This window comes from Typopeltis vanoorti, chromosome 12, assembly GCF_054136105.1.
Source record: "Typopeltis vanoorti isolate ZY-2024b chromosome 12, IOZ_Tvanoo_1.0, whole genome shotgun sequence".
NCBI lineage: Eukaryota > Metazoa > Arthropoda > Arachnida > Uropygi > Thelyphonidae > Typopeltis > Typopeltis vanoorti.
The window spans coordinates 68840386-68866908 of NC_143560.1; the positions used below are offsets into that span (position 1 = coordinate 68840386).

Below are 26523 nucleotides of genomic sequence, written 5' to 3' on the forward strand. Positions count from 1 at the left end.
TGACATTGCAGGATAAAAATGGGAATAGAGCAACTGGTGCAGAGGACATAGTGGAGTTGTTCAATGAGCATTTAATTGGAGTATTTCATCCTGGGGAAGAAGGTTTTAATACTAGAGGGATAGGGCAGATTCAGGGTTTAAAGGTGCAAGAGGAGTGTGTTCCAAATACTGAGTACTCTTGATACCAGTAAAGCTGCGTGACTGGATGGTATTTCACCACTGGTTTTGAGAGAACATGCTAAAGAACTGACACTCCGTTGACCTGGCTCTTCAATAAAAGTCTGGCTGTGGGAAAGGTACTCAAGGAATGGAAGGAAGGTAAGATAATGCTGCTGCACAAGGTGGTAGCAGACTGGAAGTGTCTAATTATAGGCCAGTTTGTGTGTCATCAGTAGTTGTTAAGGTCTTTGAGAAATTAGTGAGGGACTATATACAGCATTCGGCAGATGAGGGTAATGTTATTTGTGAGAATCAACATGGATTTGTGAAGGGGCACTCTTGTTTTAGCAATATGCTAGCCTTTTATGATAAAGTTACAAGAGCATTAGATGAGGGAAAGGCATATACTGCCATTTTCTTAGGCTTAGCGAAGGCATTTGACAGGGTGCCACATGATAAGCTGATATTTAAGTTGCAGCACATGGGTGTAGATGTCATACACAACTCTCTGATACCTATCAGGATTGGCTGTCTGATAGGTATCAGAGAATTGTGTATGGTCGGGCAATATCAAGGAGGCAGAAGGTTACAAGTGGTGTTCCACAGGGCTCAGTACTCAGACCTGTGTTGTTCAACCTTTATATCAATGACATTGTCAATGGATTGCAAGGAGATATTCAGTTCTTTTTGGATGATGTGAAGCTGGGAAGGGTTATCAGTAATAGTGCAGATGCGGCAGCCCTGCAAGAGGATTTGAATAAACTAGACAGATGGGCAAATGAATGGGGGGAGGGGTGTCAGTTTAATGCAGCAAAATGTAAAGTCTTGAAGTCTGGGAACCATTGATGGGAGGATGCATACTCGATTGGAGGAGCTATACTGGAGGAAGTAAGAAAAACAAGAGATCTCGGGGGTGATGTTTGATAGAAAACTGAAATTCAGGGAGCATATTGCAAAGGTGGTGAAGGTAACCCAGAGGATTGAGGCCATACTGGAAGAACGCTGACCTGCAGAGATAAAAGTTATCATTCCATTGTATAAGACCCTGATCAGACCACACTTAGACTAATGTTCTCAGGTTTGGTCCCCAGGATTTGAAGGGAATAAATTAACTGTGGAAAGGGTACAGAGGCAGATAAGAAAGATGGTTTCAGGACTGCACAATGTCAGTTACTAGGATCGACTGAGGGAATGTGAACTGCAGAATTTGATGGATAGAAGAAGGAGAAGTAATATGATCAAGACTTTTAAACTGTTGAGAGGAAGTTACAGGGTAGACATTGGGGAGTTCTTTTGTTTGGTCGAACAAAGGGAAGGACTGATGACAAGGGGCCATCCCTGGAAGTTAAAAAAGGAGGCTGTGAGCAAGAGGGTGAGGTGGGGTTTCTTTGCATGGAGGCTGGTTGAACTGTGGAATGCATTGCCTGAGAGAGTGGTTAGAGCAGGAACGGTCAATGGGTTCAAGGAGTGGTATGATAAACTTTGTGTTTCCTAAAAACGACCTCCCACGACGACCCTTTTGACTCCATGGAGGTCTGGATAATAATAATAATAATAATAAAAATTTTTTCACTCTCCTCATAAGTTTTTTTTTTTTTTTAATTGTACCATCATTATGTCTAGACAGGATCACATGTTATTCATTCCACCCAGCAACTTACAGGAAATACATATAATATCACAAATGTTAATTATTAATAATTTGTTTGCCAGTAGTGAAAGTATTTCTATTCACTCCTTTTATGCTCTCCCTTATATTTCCTATTCTCCCATAGCTCAGTAATGATGGTTCACATATGTACACATTTTAGTAATTCAAATATACCAATCAAATATATCATTCTCCTTAATTAGTTTTTTAATATATCATAAAACAAGCTCATTAGTTCCCCCCCCCCAAGCAGATTTGTTTACAATCAAAGGATAACGATTCATATTTTTAGAGGAACCTGTGGCATAATATAATTATTAAAAACAACACATAACTCCACGGTAATAGCTTTAATTAATAAATAAGGTAGATATTTTGTACTAAAACTAATAGTACATCTTCAGTGTTACAAACAGATAGGAAGAGAATACAAGTAACGAACATTCGGTGGATCACCTATTAAAATACAATGTTGTCGCAAGCTAGGAAATGAAAGAAATTAATAAATAATTAATATTTAAGATAATTAGTTTTTTAATGATTATATAAAATAAAAGTCTCTCAGATCTTCGAGAGAGAGAGAGAGGCAATCATTTCGATTTAAATTCATTAAGTGTAAAAAAGCTTCACAACTTTCTTTAAAGAGGCGTTCATATTTGAACCTGCATCTATGAAGGAGAATAGCTTTATCCCACTGGATATTATGGGTAGTGGTAATAGTGTTGTGCTAGACCAGACTTCTGAGGTTTATTGTAATCAATATAATATTGATGTTCTTTAATTCCTTTTTTCCACGAATGGCCAGTTTGTCCAAAATAAGAAACATCGCATTCACAAGGAATTTGGTAAATGCCAGCCAAAGACAGAGATGCCAGTTTATCTTTTGTAGAAGGCAATAAGGAAGAAATTTTGTTGATAGGAATATAAGTGGGAATCAATTGGTACTTTTTTAAAATTCTTCCTATAGGTTCTGAGATTCCTGGAATGTAGGGGATTGGAACTCTGCAAACTGTTGAAGAAACCTTAGGTAATGGAACATAAGATTCAATTATCTGTTGGATTTGATTAGGGTGGTAATTATTAGATACCATTAACTTTTTAATGATGGAAAGTTCTTGTTGTAAGATTTCTGGAGAAGAGCAAACTTTATATGCCCTATTAATTAGAGATTTAAGAATGCCAAATTTTTGAGATGTGTGGTGAGCAGACATTTTATGAATGTATCTGCCAGTAAATGTGGGCTTTCGAAAGATGCTTGTAGATAAGGTACTAGAAGAAGTTCGAGTAAGCAGGATATCCAAAAAAATACTAGAATTTTCCTTTTCCATGGTGAATTGGATACGAGGATGAAGGCTATTTATCTGTTGTAGAAAGGTAGAAAGCTCATCTTCAGTATGTGACCAAATGGCAAGAACATCATCGACATAACGATACCAAAGAGATGGTTCAGGGTGAATGGATGAAAACATAGTCTCTTCGAATTGTTTCAAAAAATAGTTAGCCAAAGGTGGAGACAAAGGACTACCCATGGCAGTACCTTCAACTTGTTTGTAGAACTTGTTTTTCCAACTAAAATAACCTGAATGGATAACAAATTCGAAAATCTTTGCGATATCTGGAGGGGGTAATCTTCATATAATAAATTGACTGTGTCGGCTGATGCGATATTGGTAAACAGAGATACAATGTCGAAACTGACTAACATTCCAGATCCTACATAAAAAATTTAACAGATTTCCTGGAAAAAATCAAGGATTTAAAAATCAAAGAGTCTGAGTTGTTAGTCAGTTTCGACATTGTATCCCATTAGCCGACACAGTCAATTTATTATGCCACACAGGTTCCTCTAAAAATAAGAATCATTATCCTTTGATTGTAAACAAATCTGCTTGCGGGGGCGAACTAATGGGCTTGTTTTATGATTGTATTCTTGTATACTTGTATTCTATTCCTATCTGTTTGTAACACTGAAGATGCACTATTAGTTTTAGTACAAAATATCTACCTTATTTATTAATTAAAGTTATTAGCGTGGAGTTACGTGTGGTTTTTAATAATTACAATCAAAGAACCAACACAATATGTGGCACGTCCACAAATAATGCAAGCATGAAACTGCTGCAGGCACAGAGATTTCACGTGTCCTCTTCATGGCTAGGATGGCAGTAAGACAGTCCCTTTCACCCTGACATGAATGTGTTAATTGCAGGATTCTCAAGCCACAGTGTGAGTTATGCAGAATAAAATTTCCAATAAAATATCCATGCCACCTCTTTATGAGGACGAGCTAACCCCACCCAGAAGGTAGATACAAATTGCATTCATGTAACTATGAATGGATTTCTTATACACTTCTCTTATTTAAAAAAAAAAAAAAAAAAAAAAAAAAAAAAAAAAAAAAACAGCCACATAAATTTCTCAATACAGCTCGAAGTGCATACTTCTTTTTACTCTGAAAAAGTACATGCTCATGATAAGTGAACTACATACATTATTTTTTGTTCAATGACTATTAATTTATTTGCAAAAACAAGGCAGAATAGTCACAAAATAATAGTTCATTTTATACTAACAAGTCAGATTCAGATGAGTTTTCTTAATTGAATTTAATAGTTTTCAATTAGTGATTAACTTCCTTTGACTCTTGAAGTGGTTAACGGCAGGTGAGAAAATCTCGCTCTTTAGTGCACCAAGTTGTCTAAGTAGCAGGAACTCTCCTTATCCAACTTAGTTGGCTAAGGACTTAATAAACAGTGGGACTTTATAAATATTTCCTACACTTTTTTGTAAAGAGAAATTAGATTGGACTGCAAAAGATTAGATTAGACTGAACTGTATTAGATTAGATTACATTGCCAGTACTGTGGGACATCGTGAATTACTGGAATTCTTTGCATTTATTGTATGGTATTTATAATTTTGTACATATGAGAAATAAGCTGGTAACAAAGGAATTCCATTAGAGAGTGTTATTCCTCATTCAATACTTTAGTAAAATTAAGCAAACCTGACTTAAAAAGATCAAGTTAAATTTGCTAAGAACTCTGAAAACTAACTGAAAAATGACTTTAATCATGTCAAATTTTATTTTTTGGGAATAAAGGAGTAATATTTGGTACTATTTTTTTGTCAAAAGAAAAGCATAAGTAGGAAGTTAGATTGCATAAGGATGCAAAATGATTATATAAACTAATAATACATCCATTTTTTGCTAACATATGATTGATTCTGTTATTGTAAAATAGCACAGTATTAGAAAAATGTATTGTTTCTATTACAACTAATAACTTTTGCAGAAAATTCAATTTTTTTTAACAGTAATTAATTTGTCATTTATATGGATTATAAGCTAGTAAATTAATACACATGAAAAATTAATATAAAATAAAATATAATATAAAAACTGAAGATATTATAATTGCTGGAGTAATTACTTTGAAAAACTGAAAATATTCCAGAGGAATGCAATCAGGAATATATATATCAATATTCAATACTCGGGGGGGGGGGGGGGGGGGTCAAATATCAGATTGAGCAGATGATATTTGACCAGAAAAGATCAAATATTTAGATAACTACAATGGCTGCATTGCATAATTAAGAAGGTCTAGTCAGAAGGTTGAATCCAACATGAATGAAGAAGAGTAGCGCTCTCATAGTATCCATCTGCCGACAAAAATAAAAAGTGAAGAAATAAAACTGAAATTGAGAATTATAGTGGAATTTCCTTATTGAGATTTCAAGTAAAATTTATACTTCATATACTTAAGATGATATGAAAATTGTGGAAGAGAAATTGAAAAACAAGCCAAGTTCAGGCCAAACAGGGATTATCGGAATGAGATTTTCATTTTAAGACAAGCGGCTGAGAAATCATGGAAATACAATAAGGATCTATATTTACCAATAGATCTGGAAAAGACATATCACAAGGTGCCAAAAGAAAAGCTGTTCAAAACACTACAATGATATGGTATAAATAGGTCATTATAACCGGCAAAGGTTGGTCGATTGGTAGAGCCTCTGCTACTAATGGCTCAGTGAAGTAAGTTTGAGCGCGGTTAGTAGTTGGAAGGGGACCAATCGTTCGATGCTGTTGGCACACTCTCCCCTCGATGAGTCTTTGGACTCCCTGGAGGTGTTAAATAATAATAATAATAATAATATTAAGCAATGTATAGTCTATATTTGAATTGTACTGAACAAGGTATAAGAAGATGATCTGATGTAAAGTCAGGTGGAAGACAAAAGTGCAAACTATCTATTGTTATTCATCATCTATATGGATACATTATAAAAGAAAGTGGCATTAAACCTGATATCAAAATTAGATATGCTAATATAAGCTCTTCATTTTATGTACATGATGTTATACTCTTAAATAAGTCCAACAGAAGTCTACGGGATCCCTTAACTCAGGGTTTCCCAAACTATGTTCTGGGGAGGTGAATAAGTGTTCCGCGAGAAGTTCTCCTGGAATTTGTCATTTTAGTTTTCATGAATAAATATTTTATAGTGGAAATATTCTGAGGATAATAATATTCGTGAATATGTCAAAAAGCTCAGACCCACAATGCCTAATAACATCATCATCATCATCATCATCAAATTCCTGTTATGTACCCTCAAGGGGTGTACAGGATATGACAGTACTACATGAAAAAATTACATCATTACTAACTTCCTATCTACAATTTTCCTCCAAATCAGTCTGTTACTTGTCAAGACTCCAACATTATCAGATCTTATATTTCTATCGTCTAAGGCACTTTGTACCGTATCAATCCACCTATATCTTGGTCTTCCTCTGGGTCGTTTTCCTGCCAACCTGGCAGAGAACACTTGTTTTGCTAATCTTTCCTCTCCCATTCTACTTAAGTGACCATACCATCTGAGATTAGCTCTGCTAACGCATTCCTGGATGCTGACAATGTCAAGTTCTTTCCTAATATCCTCATTTTTAATATCATATTGCCATTGATGCCATCTGTTCACGCCTCTAATCTTTCTCAGGACTCTCATATCTGCGGTCTCTAGTCTTTGGTCAAGTGTTTTACTTCTGACCCAGCTCTCAGATCCATAAGTTAAAATTGGTTTGAACACAGTCTTGTATACAGCTAATTTAGTGTTCCGACTAATTTCTTTCTTATTCCATATGAATTTATTCAATTGACTTCCCACGATACCAGCTTTGCTGATTCTGTTGTCTATTTCTATATTTAGTTTACCATCTTCAGTAAAAATTGTGCCTAAGTAGCTGAAATGTTTTACTTGTTCCACAGGTTCTCCATTCACAACACAGTTGACATTTTCAATGATTCTGCCTATTTTCATTGTCTTTGTCTTTTTATTGCTGACCTTCATACCATATCTATTACAACAGCTATTCAATTTAGTCAGAGAATCTTGCAGACTTGTAGCAGATTTATTTAGAAGTATAACATCATCCGCATAAAGCAAAGAGCTGACATTAACATCTCCAATTTTGATATCAGGTTTAATACCACATTCCTTCATAATGTTATCCATATAGATAATGAATAACAGAGGGGATAATGTACATCCTTGTCTCACACCAGATTTAACATTAATCCATCTTCCTGTACTTCCTTCAATTCTAACTGCTGACTCACAACTCAAATAAAGACTAAGTATTGCTTGATATAATGCCCCATTGACACCATATAACTGCAGCGTATTGAATAGCTTCTCTCTTGGCACCTTGTCATATGCCTTTTCCAAATCGACAAAACTTAAATACAGATCTTTGTTATATTCCCATGCTTTCTCGACTATTTGTCGTAAAGTGAAGATCTGATCCTGACAGCCTCTATTTGGCCTGAATCCAGCTTGTTCTTCACCAAGCTTTTCTTCCACAATTCTTCTCAACCGTTTCTCAAGTATACTTGCATAGATCTTGCCAGGAACACTCAGTAGGGAAATACCTCTGTAATTCTCACATTCAGTTTTATTTCCCTTTTTATATATGGGTACTATGAGAGCTCTACTCCAATCATCGGGAATTCGTCCCTCTGTCCAGGCTTTCTGAACTATGCAGTGCAGCCACTGTAAGACTCTTATACCACCATACTTCAGCATTTCTGGTCGAATATCATCTACTCCTGCTGCCTTTCCACATTTCAAGCCTTTGATGGCTTTTTCTACTTCAAGTATGGATATGTATTCCTGACTGCATGCCTGGTCAGTGTTTTGTATCACTGTGCTGTCATCACTGCTTGTTTCATTTAGCAGTTTTTCAAAGTAATTACTCCATACTTCAAGGATATCTTTTTCTCCTGTTTTCATTTCACCTTTATCATCTCTAATTCCTTTTACAGCACTCTTTCCTCCATTCCTAAGCTTCTTCAACAACCTCCAGAATATTTTGCCACCTTCTTGATATTTATTTTCTATATTCTTGCCAAAGTCCTCCATTGACTTTTGTTTAGCTAGTTTTACACACTGTTTAGCTTTCTTACATTTGTCTCTGTATTCTGTAAGAGTAAAAGCTGACTTATTTGCCAGGAACTTTTGATATGCTTTCTTCTTTTCCTTCACTGCCTCTTTAACTTCCTGTGTCCACCAGGGAGTTCTGATTTTTTTATCTTTGCACACAACCTCACCACATGCCTCTCTGGCAGAATCAATCAATGTTTCCTTCAGAGTTTGCCACTGAATCTCCAAGGTTTGATTCCTGTTCTCAAACTCTTTCATTTTCTTTTCAATAATATTTCTGTATTTTAGTCTACAGTTTACATCTGAGAGCTGCTCAACTTTTATTCTCTTTAAAACTTTCTTACATGTTATTCTTTTCAATATGAAATTCAATTTTATCCTGCTCAAGACTAAATAGTGATCACTTCCAATTTCAAATCCTCTGTACACTCTGGTGTCCTGCACCAGGGAGAAAACATCACTATCAACAATAACATAGTCAATGAGACTTTTCTTATTCCTAGCCTCTTCTCTCCATGTGAATTTGTGCACATTTTTATGTTGGAACATGGTGTTAGTAATAACCAGTCCATGTCCTGAGCAGAAATCCAACAGATATTTGCCATTATTATTAGCTTTGCTCTTTTCTCCAAATTTTCCCAAAATATTTTTGTATGTCTCACAATCATTTCCTACTCTACTATTTAGATCCCCAACAAGGACCAACTTTTCCTTTTTCATTGTGTCAGTTGCTTTTTCTAAAGCCTCAAAAAATTCCTCCACTTCTACCTTAGTAGAACCTTCTGTGGGACCATAGGCACAAATAAGTCTCATTGTCCAGTTCCCCATTCTCATATTTGCCCACATTACTCTACTTGAGACTGACTGCCATTCAAGAAGATTAGCCTCGTATTTTGTGTTGAATACTATGGCTACTCCTTCTTTTCCTTGATTGTTATTGCCTGAATATAACATTTTGTATTTATTACTCAGAAAGATCTCACCAGTTTTGGTCTTTTTGGTTTCAGTCACCCCTATTATGTCGATCTGGTACTTATCTAATTCCTCAGCTAGCTCCATTTCTTTGCCATTCAGGCTTCTTACGTTGATAGTACCGATCTTTAACTCTGGTGATGTTGAGTTGGGGTTTGTTTTCAGATTTGTTCCAGTAGCTGACTTTTCGCTGTTCGCCCTGGTTCCCTGGCAAAAACAACGGGGGCCTTGTTTAACCGGGCGACGCCCCAGCCAGAATGAAATTTTGTCATGTTGTACCATCATTTTTTATTTTGGTTTAACCAATAAGAATACAATTTGGTCAGTAAATCCCAAATTGCCAGCCCATCCTCGTTCGTTCAGTATCAAAGTAGATACCCAACAGGGTGCACCACGAAAAGGTGAGGATTGGACATTAGGTCAGAAGCCCTGGTCAGTTCTCCGCATTCCTTTAAAGGCTATGTGGAGGTCTCCTCTCAGTTATACAGCTTTGTCCCTTAACATCTGTGTAGCAAATGTTAGTGACCAAGCCATGTATTTTTAAACGTGGAAGTATTCATTAATTATCGTTAATTTTCACACATTGAAACCTTTCAACATTTGGGAAAAGGGAATACTGCTGTTTATGACCAGTCATAAAAATTGCCTGCAAGCGATTATAACAATGGGCGGCATAACCTCTGTTCTCAAAACTGAAGGAAATGACATCTGTGTAGCAAATGTCAGTGACCAAGCAGCATATTTTTAAACATGGAAATATTCATGAATTTCGTTAATTTTCACACATCGAAATCTTTCAACAATCAGGAAAGAGAATACCGCTGTTTATGACCGATCATAAATTCATGACTTATTTTTCACGGTATTAACAACACCACAAACACTTTTAACAACAAAGATGTTTCATTAACGCTTATATTTCGCTGATTTTCAACTCAGCATCATCAGAGCACAACACATATGTAAACACGACAGTAAGTGAGTGAAACAATATAATTGCAAAAGACAAAAGATCTAAAGTCCTATTTTTTGGCGCTCTCTAACGAAAAAAAAAAAAAAACACAGCAGTTATCCAGGAGTTTTTCTTAGGACAACCGTCTCCCAAATTTTTGGCAAATTAATGCAACCATATTTGTTAAGGTTGGGAGAATTCTTCAAAGCCATTGCTTACTCAAAAAATAATCTTTCAGATCTATAACGACTCCTAAATAGCACATTTGTTTTCTAAATAGCACATGTACCTCTGATATAGGGAACATCAGAAAAGATAGCTAAAGTATTGTTGAAACATGGCCTTCGCACCACTTTCAAACCTCATGTCAAGCTGGCAACTCTGATCCGCTCGCCTAAGGATAAACTTCATCCTTTAGCACACCCAGGAGTGTATGAAGTTCTGTGTGACTGTGATTTGGCCTATTATGGGCAAACAGGAAGATCAGTGAACATCCACCTGGAAGAACATGAAAGATACATTCGCTACTATTACTATGGCAAGTCGGGACTGGCAGACCACGCTTTGGACACTCCTTCACACAGGATTAGATGGAGGAAAACGAATGTGCTATTTAGGAGTTGTTATAGATCTGAAAGATTATTTTTTGAGTCAGCAATGGCTTTGAAGAATTCTCCCAACCTTAACAAATATGGTTGCATTAATTTGCCAAAAATTTGGGAGACAGTTATCCTAAGAAAAACTCCTGGATAACTGCTGTTTTTTTTTTTTTTTCGTTAGAGGGCGCCAAAAAATAGTACTTTAGATCTTTTGTCTTTTGCAATTATATTGTTTCACTCACTCACTGTCATGTTTACATGTGTTGTGCTCTGATGATGCTGAGTTGAAAATCAGCGAAATATAAGCGTTAATAAAACATCTTTGTTGTTAAAAGTGTTTGTGGTGTTGTTAATACCGTGAAAAATAAGTCATGAATAACCATCAACACCTAAGCTTATCTGTTAGACCGATCATAAAAATTGCCTGCAAGCCGATTACAATAATGGGCAGCGTATCCTCTGTTCTCAAAACTGAAAGAAATAACATCTGTGTTGCAAATGTTAGTGACCAATCAGCAAGGAAGTATAAAGAAAATTTTTCCACTAAAATTGAAGATAGTCTGTATCCGGTTCTCAAATCTAGTAATACTGAATGCTTTTTTCGCAAGTTCATATTATAGGTTGAAAGTTTCGAAACCATAGTGCTGTGATTTTTTAAAAGTAATAGGCCTGCAGATTTCAATTTTAATATGAATAAGAGACAAGGGACTTTGTTTAATTTTGGTATTAAGAAATCTCTTGTTGAAGGTGTTTGTGATGCAACAAATATCCACCATCAGCCTACAAAGCGATCTTCAGGATGATGTACAAAAGGAGAGGAAAACTACCAGCACACAGGAGAAAAAAGACTGCATTCACTCGTAAATACTTATAATAATATTATAAATTTTGGTGATCAGAATGGGATATGTCAATGAAAATCAGAACAAATTAATTTAATGATGTATATGTTTAATTGATGTTTAATTAATTATGAATTAATAAAAAATCAGTTAAATTAATTATTAATTAGTACATTACAAAATAACCAAGGTGTTCGGTGAAAATTTCAGGATTTGTGAAGTGTTCTGTCATAGGAAAAGTTAGAGAAATGCAGTCTTAACTAAATGGAATAACTGTTGTAACAAATTTAGTATGAAATTTGTTAATACAAAGATAAAGACTATGAAGATAAGCAAGAACATGGAAAATATGAATTGTATCCGGAATGGAGAACCTATTAACAACTAAAATATTATATTTCAGCTATTAGGCACAATTTTAGTGAAGATTACAAATTAAATACAGAAATATGCAAAAAGCAAAACTGGTTTATAGGAAGTCAAGTGAATAAATTTATATGAAATAAGATACAAATTAGCCAAATCACTAAGTTAGCTACACAGAAGACAATGTTCATACCAATTTTAACTTACGCCTTCTAAGAGCTCAGTTAAAAAATCTACAGTTGATCAAAGACTAGAGACCATAGATATGAGAGTTCTGGAAAAAAATTAAGAAAATCAATAGATTGCATTAGTGGCAGAATCATATTAAAAATTAATATATTAAGAAGGAACCTGACACTGTGCATTCAGACATTTGTGAGCAGAACTAAATTAAGGTAGTATGGTCATTTAAACAGAATGGGAGAGGAAAGGTTAGTAAAATAAATGTTTAATGTCAGGATGGAAGATAAAAGACTGAGAGGGAAGGCCAAGATCTAGGTGGACTGATGTAGTTAGAAGTGCCTTAGAAGACTGAAACATAAGATCTCACAGTATTAGTAATGACAGATAACCAACTAATTTGGAAGAAAATTATCAATATAAAATTAGTAATAATAAAAAACTGTCATAAATGTATTACTTATATAAACTTCTGATGGTTAAACTGGAAAAGTTGGAAATGGAGGAATTCAGGAGTGGGTGGACAGGAATATTGCACTCTATGAGACAGCATGAGAGGAGTATGTCTTGCCTTAGTAACCTGCTCACTTTTTTATAATAAAGTGACAATTAAGTGGATAAGGCAAATGGCTATACAGTGATACTGCAGGACTTTCAAGATCATCTGACAAGATACTACATGGATCTCTATTACCTAAACTGCAGTAAATGGAATTGAGTATGAAGAAGTGATAGTGATAAGGTGATGGCTGAAAGATAGATATCAAGGAATAGTACGAGGTGTGGCTATTAAATAACAAGACTTGTTGCAAAAATGTGGTTTATTATTACAATTGTACAACTTAATTGTTATCCCCTTCAACATACTTCTCTCCTCTATCTATACACTGCTGCATACGAATTTTCCATTGTTCAAAGCAGTGCTGCAAGCCATCAGGTGTTATCTGCTTTAGTAGTGCTGCCGTTTTCTCCCTTACCTCATCCACTGACTGAAAATGGGTGCCCTTCAATGCAGATTTCAACTTTGGAAAAAGGTAAAAGTCACATGGAGCTAACTCCAGCAAGTAAGGTGGATGCTCCAACACTGGAAGCTTCTTATCAGCCAGATACTGCTTTACAGACAGTGCAGTGTGGGCTGGAGAGTTGTCTTGATGGAGAATCCAAGCATTGTTCTTCTACAAATCAGGTCTCTTCTTCTTCACTTGTTCTCTCAGCTTGTAATACCTCAAGGTAATAATGATGGTTAACTGTCTGACCCTCTGGTACCCATTCAACCATTACCATGCTTGATATTAAAAAAAAAAAAAAAAAAATTAAAAAACAATCAGCATTGTCTTCAGTTTTGACTTGCTCATTCTTGCTTTTTTCATTCTCGGTGATGTGGGAGTTTCCAGTGCATCGATTGTCTCTTTGTTTCTGGATCATACCGATGTGATATATATTCTCCTGCAAGTCCAGCATTTTCAGTCAGTGGATGAGGTAAAGGAGAAAACGGGCAGTGCTACTGAAGCATATAACACCTAATGACATGTGGCACTGCTTCCAACAATGGAAAATTCGTATACAATGGTGTATAGATAGAGGAGGGGAGTACGTTGAAGGAGATAATAATTAAGTTGTACAATTGTAATAATAAACCACATTTTTGCAACCAGTCTCATTATTTAATAGCCACACCTTGTATATGGAGGAATTGAATCTAAGAGAAGGTAAGTGACTAGTGGCATACCACAAGGTTCTGAACTTTGAAGCTGCTATTTAGTTTATAAATCAGTGATATGGCAAATGATTACAAGGGAAATATCCAGCTATTTGCCAATGATAGAAAACTGGGAAGAGGATAATGGTTATACCAGTTTAATGTGGCAAAGTGTAAGGTCATGCAGTCTGGAGGGGAAAAAAAAAAACAGAAGAACACAAGCTACATCTACTTTGGTGGAATTGGACTGCAGGAAACTGATGAGGCCAGGGATTCTGAGGTGACTATGGACAAAGAAAGTTCAGAGGGCATACTACAAAAGGTGGCCAAAACAGCTCATCAGATCACTTGGATTATGATGAATCTAGTGAGAGGCAGAGGTTTATAACAAAGTTTTATTTATTTATTTTTTTTTTTTATGCTGCTCCCACCCACGAAAGATTACTTGTAAACCTACAGTACATTTTGTACCATGGATGGGCTAGGGATATCTTTTTTTTTTTGTGAGAATACCACCACTTCTGGCCACCAGTAAGGTGGCCAGAAGTGGTGGTAGTCTCACACCAGGTGATGACACTCATCTCCCACCTTATTATTATTATTATTATTATTTATAAGGCTTTAATAGGACCATATCTAGATTACTATGCACAGATCTGTTCCTCTAGATTCGTTGGGGATGAAGGTAGGGTGGAAAAGGATTCAGAGATAAGTTACCAAATAATGTGACAGGTCTAAAGAATGCTCAAAGGAGGACAGATTAAGGAGCTGTGGTTACAAAGACTAGATGATAGGTGACAAACAGAGGGACAGGAGAGAAACATGTTATTAAAAATAATTTTATAGGACTGACACATAAGACATTTCAATAGATGGAAGAGAACGAGGGATCATCCCTCGTTATTGTGTAAACATGTCAGCAAGGATATAAAGACTAGATTCTTTGTTTGGAGAGTTGTGAGTGAGAAGATAGGTTACAGAAGGCAGTTGTGAGTGCTGTGTCATGAATGGGTTCAAGGAGAAGCATGAGAGATATTGTGTGAATAATGGTTAGTATGGTCTTCCCACAATGAGTCATTGACTCCATAATGATGCCTGAGAAAATAATAATCATGTAGGTACTATAAGAGTATCCCATATCCCTTGAGGATAGGATACATATCTGGAACTTGAAGATATTAATATGATGAACTATGAGCCTCATAGCCCAGTCAGTATAGATGAAGCTCTTAGGTTGTAAAGACCTGGGTTCGATTCCCGTCAGTTATGTGAGGAACCTTTATCTGGTCTCTTTTGACTAAAGGTGAATTAGCCAGTTTCATATGGCGGTAGAGGGTTTTTTCAACAGGAAACTTGGGTTTTTCGTCCCCCAGAACAGGCAAACCGGCCCGTGAACACATGCATCTACAGATATAGGACACACTGGGAGGCATAGGGCTAATCCATTGGATGAAATGTGCTATTTCGTCCAATGATTTATTTTTATCAACACTTTTCCTTACACAGTCTGTGGCCTATCATTAGATAACAGTAACTGAATAATTTAGGTAAAGCAAACAAACATTAGTTATTATCTGAGATTCATTAATACCAAGATAGATATGGTATAAATGAGGCCTAAAGTATTTCAATAATGCCATAAAAAGTGTTTGTATGTTTTTGCTTTAAAAATATGTCCAATATAGTTAAGGTTAATCATAAAGAAAATTCAGACTTCAATTCAGAATTCAGACTTAATACCACCTGAATATTATCAGACTTAAAAGAGAATTCATCTGACAAAAATTCTTTCTTACTTTATGAGAACAACAACAACACTCCACAAAAATTTGCTTTAGTTAACCTGTATAATCAAGATTAAAAATCCTAATAATTACCCAGTGATGATGAGTAAAGATCATAATTGTAATATACCAAATTAAAAATTAACAATGATAATAATAATAAATAAAATTAGGTAGTTTACTAATGATTTACTTAAAGTTATCATCCAAAATAATAATAAAAAGGCATAAGCATAAATATTAAGATAACATAGTTAAATTTAGAAATTTTAAATGATAATGAAAAAAATTACTTTAAAAATTGTGGATTCATGAGAAAAAACTTTTAAGAAATTTACATTGTAAATATAATTTCTACATTTCAAGTTAAGGATTTAAAAAATCAAAATCACCTATTTTTTAACATTTTGTATTTAGGAAGCCCATATCAACATAATGATGGTTAATACAAATAGCAAGACAGATTTCTCTGATCCCTTGAAGAAAAGGAAGTTTCTAATGTCCAAAAAAAGACGGTCTCTGGGAGAAAAGAAAAAAAAAAAAAAACAGACACAAGCAATCATTAGTAAAAGATTACAAAAACAACAAACTGGTATTCATGATTTGCTCCTTAAAGCAATTCAAGGAATACCAATACTTATAAAAAAAAATATAAAAAAATTAATATCAGAAATGTAAAGTGAAGAATTCAGTTTGTAAATATAATGAATTTATTGTTATTATTATCGTTATTATGTGACACCTCTAAAATGCTGAAGGACTCATCATGAGGCAAGTGCTCTGCTCTGTTCCACAAAACCCATAGTCTGCACTATTTAATCTTCCATCTATACACAATGCCGCAGTCCATCGACTACAACACAAAGCCATCTAACATCATTAATAGAACATTTTTTTTAACCAGTAAACTGCATATGCATTAGTGTCGATTTATAATCAGTTTGCATTATTACTCAAATATAAGTATTTTAAAAAGCTTGCTATACATTATGAATGCAATTCAGTATAAATCAATCAAAGGAACATTATGCCAAGATTTGTTGAAGCGTTCTACAGCTGGATTTAATCATTTTTTACATTAACATTATGAACAACTTTAATTCAAAAAAATTCACTACAGAGCTTATTATAACTTTATTTTTTATGGAAATTGCAACATAGACTAATATATTAACTAAAATAATCTACCACTATCCCTCTCCTGAACACTATGAAACTAATTAATTTAAAAGCTAAATTAATTAGTTCAGATAGCAGTGCCCTCTAAACTGACATTCTGGTCAGTTTCAATGTCGCCTCTCCATTCACCAATGTCCCACTTAAAGACACTTTAAGTGGGACATTGGTGAATTATTCCTTATTCAAACTAAATTTCCTCCAGATCAGGGGCAGCTTGTGCATCGGCACTGCGGAACTGCAGCACCCCAATTTTTCTCGATACATAAATATATTTATTAATTTATTTATATTTGCTTGTAATATTTAATTTTATCATCAACAATCCTATACAATTCTCTTATTTTGTATAAAAAATAATAAAAATCCATCTTGTAGCACTTAGGAGGGTGAAGGATGCTAGCTAGCAGCACTGTGTTTACCACAGTGCCATATTTATATGCATACAAGCATATGCAAGTCATAGTGAGATGCGAGCTATTAGCTTAATGCAGTACTGTCCATTGTGCAGTTCCACTGTTGTTTATATGCAGTTTACGCCAGTAGTAGAGTGTTCATAGCGCTTAACATGTTTACTCCATCTCTTTAAGTAATTGGATGTTACAATTAAAGACATAACATTTGTTATAGATTTTATTTTAGAACATTATTGGGGTTATGATGATGGATTTTTGTTAAGTAATTTTGAATTATACTAAACTGTATATTTTATCGATAATAAACAATATTTTTTCATGAAACAAAACAATAAGAATATATTTTATTTTTAAGTAATTTTGAATTATACCAAACTGTATAATTTTATCGATAATAAACAATATTTTTTCATGTTTAATTTTTTTTAAAATGTTTACCATAATTTTGATATTTATCCAAATACGTATATGCTGTACTTGCAGTGTGTATGTATATTTTGAAAGTTGCAGTATCTCCACGATTTCAAGCCACGAGCCGCCACTGCTCCAGATATTTCAGACTGATTTAAGTTCACTATGAACTCTAGCTATTTCGTTTGGCAAGAAAAATTCTAGAAACAATAGAGGGAAAAGCCATGGGCTTTCCACTTTCTCCGATCCTGGCTAATTTCTTCAAGGAAACATTTAAAGAGAAAGCACTAAACCCTGTCTCATATAGACCCACATATAAGCATTTCTGATTATGTGTTTCCCATTTGGCTGCATGGCCTGAATACTTTAAACATATTTTTAACACATCTAAACAATCAACATCACAGGATCTAGTTTGCATTCGAAAAAGAAAATGTCAACAGTCTCTCCTTCCTGGCCAGTTTAATTACACGCCAGCCTGATGGATTCCTAGCTTTCTGTTTACAGAAACCCCACACACACACACACCCCAGTAGATACATTCACAGTCACTCCCCCCCTTCTCAACAGTATGGAATGAATAAAACTTTATTTATATTATTATTACCTGACACCTCCAGGGAGTCCAATGACCTCATCGAGGGAGAGAACTTACTCTACAACTCTCTACTTCCACCAACTACAATGAACCACACCTACAATCATCATCTACACCAATGCCATCTACTGTCCACCACCACCACTAGTATTTTCAAAGATATTCACAAACATCCATGCCCACGGTGGGATTCGAACCCACAGCCTTTTGGTTGGAGAGTGGTTAGCATATATAATAGGGTTAAATTAATTAGTTTGAACTCGACTACCTTCACAAAACCTTCTTAGCTAATGGCAACAATTCCTACTATATCCAAAAAATATAAAAATCCCAAACCCACACACTCTCCAGAACAGAGATCACATCAATAGCCAAGACACATCTGGAAAACTAACAAAAATCTTTAAAAAATATCCATTCAACCACTTATGGATTATATAAAAAATTTAGCATATCTTATCTACTCTACCAAAAACCAGTCATAGTCCCTGGACCTGCCAGTGTTTACTAGGTCCCCCTGTAGTTGTCAACTATCCTACTATGGCCAAACAGGCCAGTCAACCTCAAGATTGCTGAACATAAGAACTATGTCTGTTTCCATCACTAAGTTCTGATTATGATGCTGATAGCAGATCTCTTATGGACCTGCTGATCATGGTTTGGACACCTGCCATAGAATCCTCTGGAAGAAAACCACTCTATTCCATTGCAGAAAATATAAATGCAAAAGACTTTTCTTTGAATATGCTTCTGCCTTAAGAAACTAACCTAACCTCAACAAATTTGGTTACATGAAACTGCCCTAAATCTGGAATGCTCTCATCCTCCATACTTCTGCCCAACAGCTAAGGATGCTCAATTTAGCCCACTAAGGGCTATTCAGAACTTTAGATCTACCCTCAGATGACAGGCTTCATCTTCATTACTTGGTGTAGTGCCTTCATACACATATCTTATTATATTTTGTCCCTGATGATGAAAATGTGACTTTGCAGAATGATGTAGTTTCATCATAATAAGCTTAATCTGGTGGTAAGGCTTATATATTGACTAATCACAACTGTATTTTTTAGTCAATATGTTGCAAATTTCCTTAAAAAATACAGTTATGATTAGCCAATGTACAAGCCTTACCACCAGACAGAGCTTATTAAGATGAAACTACATAATTCAGCACTTATTCCAGTGAACATTTCCAGAACTGACCTTCTAGAGTATGGTTCCAACAATGCACTACATTTTGGAGTACAGACGATATAAACATTTCTGCACTCCACAAATAAGGCAAACAACAATTATGCTAAACCTTGTACTTATTAATATTAAAATTGCAAACCCACTCATCTGTCAAAGCTAAAAGTATATTTTAATCTTCCATAAGAGATCTGCTATCACATGATAATCAGAACTTTGTATAAAGCAGCAAACTAATTATCCCCTGTCAATAAACATGAAATATCATTAATAAATAAGGCAAACAACAGTGGTATACCACTGGTTACTTTCCTTTTCTTAACTGAGCAAGAGTTGAGGATAAGCTGGACAGCAGAATGAATTTACAAAGCATACATATCTTTATTTAAAAAGTACTGTTTCCTGCATCTACTAATTCGGCAACTTCTTTAACTAAGAGACTGAAATATTTCTTGAATTACTTCAGTAATTTCTGGTGTTCAAGATTAAACATTGTTTCTTATTTATCTTGCTGTTTTAGGAAATTACAACACTGAAAATATAACTAAATAGAGTTTAATCCCGATACTTCCATGGCTGCTCAGGAATAGCAGACTGTGACTTTATAGCTGTCATAGAATATCAGTTGGAAAATGGCCACGTTATTTCACCGAAGCAAATACAAATAAGAGAAACTATTTACTGAATCTTCCTCTGCCCTAACGAGCTATCATAACCTCAACAATTATGGATGCATAAAATTGCCGCTTTCTGGGAAATTCTCCTCCAGAGATATTCAGACCAACAGTCAAGAACACTTGATCAAGTCCACTAGGTGATGACACAATTTAGGAAAAGCCTTCATTTGTTTCTCTGCTAAGTTTTCATTCCATATAGCCTGCATGCACATATCTCTACCAGTGTACTGTCCCCCTGATACCAATTTAATATTGGCAAAATACTAGAAGTAATAAGCTAAATCTATTTAGTTATTATATTTTCTATGCTGCAATTTCCTAAACCAGCAAGATGAATTTCAGTAACCTGATAGAAAATGTCTTTGATGAGAGGAAAAAATCTAAAAGGGAAAGACCATCAAATTCTGATTCTCCACAAGGTGCCAAAAGAGTCATGTAAAAAATACAGCATATCACTACTGGCTTGCTAATAAAACCCCTAGGTTCCTTATAAATCAACCTATACAAAGTTAGCAACATCTGCAAAAAATAATGATAAAATAAATAATAAAGCCAAATCTGTTTTGGTAAAGAAAGCAGAAATCTTTATCTTATGACCAAGTAGTAGTAATAACTTTTTTATATTTTTTTTTCTTATTTCTATGATCTTGATAAATCATCTCCTATTATACCCATAATAATGCACCTGATGTCAATTTCATATTTGATCAAACAGAGAGAGAGAGAGATCAGAAGTCTTGATGAGTATGCATACTTAAAAAAAACTTTGTGCAAGCACTATTATGTTTTCTTTAGCCCATAAGTGATGAGTCCTGGTTAGTAAAGGGAAATTAGCATATTGGTATGGAGGCTGAAGAAGCCAACCAAAATCCTACAGGCTTCTATAATATGTGGCTACTAGAAGAAAGGTAAGTATGGAAGACTGCCTCTAGATGCTGGATATATAGCTGAAATGTGAAGGAAATATTTTGTCAGTGTATTTAATATTAGAGAGAGAGAAGAGAAAAGAATTGAACATGATTGTAGATGAAAAAGTGTTCTCATCCTCTACTGTCATGTTCATCCATCAACTTCATATTTATCAAATGGAATGGTGAATATGGCATTTTTTAGAATATATAAGTAAGCAAGCTTGATATTAATAAGGCCATGAAATCAGATGAGATATTACTACATATAGTACAAGAATGTACTAAGGAGATAACAGTTTGATTTATTGGCCAACCAGCATCTTGCAAAAGGAGGAATTTCTGAAGAGAGAAAGAAAGCGATAGATTCCAAATTAGCAGCACATTATAGGCTAACTATGCATTCTGGGTGTGATGCTCAAGGCTAGAGAGGCAGTTATAATTCAAATACAAAACTAGATCAATCAGAAAAAGAATCTTTCCCAAATATTTTTATTCAGATTGATACGAATCTTCTGACATCTGTCAGCAAGAGGAAAAGGGTAAACAGAGGTGTGTAATTTACATACTGATCACAGAATTTAATGTGTATAGTTTATGGTGTATGAAGCTAAATTGAGAGCCTACAACAGAGAATTTTGTTATGACATTGCTGAAAGAGAATTTAAATAGGCTGGTGCTATATGTAGATAATGAGAATGCCATTCACTGACAGAGGTGCAATTATACTGGCTTTGTTGCAGGAATGGAATGAGATGTGTTACATGGATGGGATGGAACCAAGAGAGAAGAGTAATGGATGGGAAGATGAAGTTCAGAAAACATACTTTGCATATTGTGAATAACACTCACAGAACTGCTGACATATTAAGAAGGCGAAAAAGACAAGTAAGATAATGAAGAGTGCTAATGTCATATATAAGACATGGTCCAGATCACAACTGGATTACAATTTGTCTCAGGTTGAGAAATTTTCTTCATTTTATGGGAAAAGAGCAAAGAAAATGATCCATTGAACTTATCAGATGAGAAACAAAGGCAATATGATTAAGGCATCAGTTGGTGAGAGATTATCAACGACAGATCCTGCACAAGGTGTTATCCCAGTAATTGTTAAAAGATAGTTTCAGAAGAATGCATTGACAGAATATGTAAGCATATTAATATGCTTACATATTCTGTCAATTACATAAATGTGTTTAAGGTATAAAGAGATGCTGTAGTCTGCAGAATTCAGAAACTTCTCATAAGTCTAGCAACTCAACTAGAATAATACTATTATATCTTATTTGTTTGTTTGTGTGTGTGCGTGTAATTAGGATTATTACAACACCTCCCTCATGGAATCAAAAGACTCACTGCAGTAGGTATACCTAAAATGCTACAAAAATCTCTCATATAACATCGTAAATGGCCTTATGATTCTAACATTAATGGAATTCTCTAACAACATATTCTAATCATCCACTCCTATCTACTAAATACAGCTATTCATCACATCCTTATGGCAACTTTGGAGATTGCCTATTGTTTATATTCTCCTTTTAAAAAATTATTCCAATATTTATCCAGTAACCTCCACTCAATAATATATATTACAATAACATTATCCCCCCCCTGCTCTTATTTCTCAAGCTTTACAATTTTTCTCAATTCATCATCGCTGGGAAAAAAAAAAATCTGTGGAGGGTTAGATATGCAGTATGTGCCTCTTATCCAATCATTCTAAAACTAGCTCAGGATCTCCTTTAAAAAAGTCCCTTTAACCCAATTTTCGTCACTCTGAGGATAATAAATTTAGTTTAATCCTTTATCCAAGTGTAAGCAAACAAAGTTTGTGCCTGAAGTACCTTCAGGACTGGGACAACTCGTGGTAAAGATGGACCAGGCTCTCATCACTCCTTGTCTCAGTATCTCCCATAATGCAAAGCACATCGCCTTGTGGACATGTATAATGCTATGCATTAAGGGAAGAGCCACTACCCAGACCAGTTTCGACCTTTATTGAGGTCTCGTCAGTGGGAGCCAGACCCAGAAGTGCTGATACTAAGGCAGAAGCAATGGAGAAGTCATATTTACCTACACTTGGATAAAGGATTAAAATAAATTTATTATAGTCGAACCAAGTGGAAAAAAACTTCCAACATTTTTCTCTAAATCCAGAGTAATTTAATAAGAAGGTGATACACCTTTTGGCAACTCATATAGGTAAATATGACTTCTACATTGCTTCTGCCTTAGTTTCACCACTTCTGGGTCTGGCTCCCACTGACAAGACCACAATGAAGTTTTAACTGAGGCTCGGTTGTTACTGTCACCCAGGTCCTGGGTGGGGGATAATGAATGGCAATGCTGTAGCCCATGAAGTTAACTGAGGCACGGCTGTTGCTGTTATCACTCAGATGAGATATGAGCGGCTCTGCTCGGTGGTGGGGTGAGCCAGCCATGGTGTAGAGACAACTGGTTCTGAGAGTTCTTCTCAGTGGTAGGGTGAGCCTGTTACTGAGGGGGGAACAACACTGAGTTTTTGGAGTTTGACCTGTACTTGAACATTCAATAAAGGTCAAAACCGGTCTGGGTAGTGGCCCTTCCCTTAATGCATAGCATTATACATGTCTGCAAGGAGATGTGCTTTGCATTATGGGAGATACTGAGACAAGGAGTGATGAGAGCTTGGTCCACCTTTACCACGAGTTGCCCCAGTCCTGAAGATACTTCAGGCACAAACTTTGTTTGCTTACACTTGGATAAAGGATTAAACAAAATTTATTATAGTCTAACCAAGTGGGAAAAAACTTCCAACAGTCACTTTGAGGAAATTGAGTTAAAGGAGAACCTTCCCATAATGCACAGGAATATGGAAAGGGCTACTATCTAGACTATTTTCAACTATTAATTAGTAACTGGTAATTAGTTTATGGAATTAACAATGCATATAAAGTATATTAATTAAAGGTAACTTTAATGAATAACTTCTATATTTCGGCAACGTCACATTGCCATCTTCAGGGACATAAAGATATAGTATGTGCACGCAGGCACTAAAAAAAGCAAATGAGGAAGAAAGCAAGAAACTAATATTGTTCCTAAAGTCTTAATGGTGCCCTCTGGCGGGCTAATTTGGTTGTCTTGGTAGTTGGGCTGAAGTTCTCATAATGTAAGTCTCCCAAATTTGGGGTAGTTTCATTCACCCAAATTTGTTGAGGTTAGGAACGTTTTTTAGAGCTGATGATGATTCCTTGAATAATCTTTCATTATAAACTGTTAATTAGGTCTCATCCGCAAGAGCTACACCCATGAAAATACCAAGAACTAAATCCATGTATTAGTCATATTTTCCATATGCAAGTAAAATCATATATCACTATATTATTATTCTTTTGTGACACCACCAAGGAGTCCAAAGACTCGTCGAAGGCGGACACCTACTCTACAACTCTCCATCTCCACCAAACTTCTACTACCATCATAATCATCTACATCAACGCCATCTACTGCCCACCACAACCACTAGTATTTTTGTCTGTAAATTGAGTGCGTTCTGAAGAGTCAATTGGTCTGTAGGGAGGACACCTACTCTACAACTCTCCATCCCCACCAAACCTCTACTACCATCATCATCCACATCAACGCCATCTACTCCCCACAACAACCACTAGTATTTTTGTCTGTAAATTGAGTGTGTTCTGAAGAGTCAATTGGTCTGTATGTAGGATGAAAAACTCGGGTTTTTCCAGAAGGAAAAAACCTTACTACCTCCGTATGAGATCGGCTAACTCATCTTCAATTGAAAAAATCCATATAAAGATGACTCCCGTCATGACGAGAATCAAACTTAGGCCTTTTTCCAATCAAAGGGCGCAACATACCTCATTCTTCCAATTGAGCTATGGAGGCCCTATATTATTCAAATACTCTAAATTAAAAATAATTATAAAAAGGTGTGTTCACTTGGTTACAAAGTATGCAAGAAATTATATTGTTGTTTTAACTCTTAACCCAAGAGCAAACAAAATTTGGATGTGATATACCTTCATGACTATGCTACAAGACTAACTTTTTTCTTGTTGTTCATGCTTAGGTTAGCAATTAAAACAAGAATATAATTTAGGAAATGCTTGGTTTTCAATCATTTCATTATTAGCAGACATAAAACTTGATTTTCAATAATTGGTATTACTAAAATATCCTATTAAAGTTCAAGCAGCTTTAAAGATTCTTTGGTCTTATTTGAATTGTACCATATATTATTATTCCTATGTAATATTTCCGTGAATTCATCACTGGCGGCCGCTCTACACCATATAATCCACATACTTTGTCTGTTGACTACGTGTGGTTCTCAAGTCGGTTCGAGTGTGTGGGAGGATTGAAAACTCCACCACCTTGGTATAACAAATAATCTTGAGTTAGGAAGCTCTTATCAAGAGTCCTCGCATCGTACACGGATTTGATGGCATTTCCAACCGGAGTGTCTCATCGTTATCTCGACGCAAACAGGCATTTCGCAACAGAAAAGGATGCTACAAAATTGTGAATAAAGTAGTTGTTCAATAAATAAATAAATATTAGATAAAGCATGTGTGACTTTAATTCTCTTGTTTAAAACATAAAAAAATGTGAGCAACATTTGTCATAGTCTATATGTAGAGGAACTAAACACTAAGTGCTAACGATGTTGCTCAACCAGTGATCATACCTGAAAACAGAGTTAACAGTTCCCAAAGACATTTCGGATACATATCCAACAGAAATATGGCCAGTTGCGATAAGTAAAATAGATTTCTAGTGGTCTTTACATTCATTAATATATGTATATATAAAAAAAAATGTATTATCTCAATAAAACTATTCCAAAATCAACAAACAAGCACACCATCAGTGAATTTCTTACTTCTGTAATCCGCCGTAAAGGGGCGGTTATTTTAACCTAGCCTTCATTTCATAAAACTACATCGATGTTAATTTTCATCGATTTTCTTCTGAAATATAGTTTACTTTATCCAATCATGAGAAAACAAATTTTGCATTTGAAATATTTTCACAACTAGACCATTTCTATGGATGGATGATATACACTATCTACCAATAATTAACCGGACACTTTAGAAATTTACAACTGATACCAGCAGGAGAACCGTAATAACGGGTGTGTCCAACTTTAGCTTTGATCACCTCCTTGATGGAGGCTTTCCACCGATGTGCGGCAGACAGGTGGAATTTGTTGCCATTCCTGCATCAAAGGAGTGGTGAACTGGCATGGTTCAGTGCTGCATCAAATGCTCCATGACAGAACCAGTGCAGCACTGGTTCTGGCATGGGTATTGTTGTCATGATACTAACACAGGTTAGTTCCTTAAAAACTCCGCAGTGTAGACAGCACCTGATTTTGCAGAATATCAAGGTACTAAGCTGCCTTCATGAAACTACCGAGAACGACCAGTGGTCCCGCTCCAAACCAGCTAAATAAACCTCACACCATC

At 35.4% G+C, this 26523-nt stretch overlaps 1 protein-coding gene across 2 annotated transcripts in view; it reads right to left on the reverse strand.

The window, feature by feature from the left end:
- S1P (membrane-bound transcription factor site-1 protease) overlaps window positions 1–25892 on the reverse strand; it is a 480656-nt gene extending 454764 nt beyond the window's left edge. Inside the window, exons 1-2 of one of the 2 annotated variants that reach the window (XM_090401757.1) lie at window positions 25740–25892; window positions 16053–16179 (exon numbers count right to left, since the gene is read on the reverse strand). The gene's annotated coding sequence lies outside the window, so the exon portion shown is untranslated. Of the gene's footprint in view, window positions 1–12190; window positions 12275–16052; window positions 16180–25739 lie in introns of those variants that run through there. The other variant, XM_090401758.1, reaches the window with a different exon arrangement.
- Between the last annotated feature and the right edge of the window lie 631 nt (window positions 25893–26523).